The sequence below is a fragment of the Schistocerca piceifrons genome, chromosome 6 (genome assembly GCF_021461385.2).
Source record: "Schistocerca piceifrons isolate TAMUIC-IGC-003096 chromosome 6, iqSchPice1.1, whole genome shotgun sequence".
In the NCBI taxonomy this organism is placed as follows: Eukaryota; Metazoa; Arthropoda; class Insecta; order Orthoptera; family Acrididae; genus Schistocerca; species Schistocerca piceifrons.
In genome coordinates this window covers 228536538-228537246 of record NC_060143.1, presented here as the reverse complement: position 1 = coordinate 228537246, position 709 = coordinate 228536538, and the positions used below count along the sequence as shown (strand labels likewise).

At 47.0% G+C, this 709-nt stretch overlaps 1 non-coding gene across 1 annotated transcript; it reads left to right on the top strand.

The window, feature by feature from the left end:
- The first annotated feature begins 344 nt into the window (after window positions 1–344).
- Trnas-gga lies at window positions 345–428 on the top strand. The gene is given in 2 exon segments: window positions 345–384; window positions 394–428. It is a non-coding gene; the product is annotated as a tRNA-Ser (tRNA).
- Window positions 429–709: the final 281 nt, after the last annotated feature.

Genomic DNA, 709 nt, shown 5'->3' with positions numbered 1-709 from the left:
TGTTCGGGATGTTTGGCCACTTGATGCAAGTCTTTTTATTTGGCACCACTTCGGCGAATTGCACTTCGATGATGATCATATGATGAGGAGGACAATACTTACACACAGTCCCAAGCGCCGTGACTCGGAACCTTGAACCCCTGATCAACGGTCAGTAACACAAACCACCACATCATGAGCTGTGGAAACAGTAGTTTTGTTACGATGAGTGATAGTAACGCTACGAAAATAAAATGTAGACTTTCAAAATTATTAATTAGCGTTAAACTCACGAAGTTCGTTGCAGTGCAAATTTTATGATATTTGTATGTGCAATAACGCCTGTGACCTCACGTGTCCAGCCGGCCTGAGTGGCCGAGCGGTTAAAGGCGCTACAGTCTGGAACCGCACGTCCGCTACGGTCGCAGGTTCGAATCCTGCCTCGGGCATGGATGTGTGTGATGTCCTTAGGTTAGTTAGGTTTAAGTAGTTCTAAGTTCTAGGGGACTTATGACCACAGCAGTTGAGTGCCATAGTGCTCAGAGCCATTTGAACCTCACGTGTCTGCTGGTTACCCGCGGCTGCATTCGCATATCAGAATCAAATGCAGGTTCACTAAGAGCCTCCCAAGTTCTACATGTGAAGGCACGACGCCTCCCTGTTTGTTGCTCAGCATGTAACAGACGTCGCCGTTGTGGGTTTCCAAACATCTCAGAAGTTATCAAGAGAT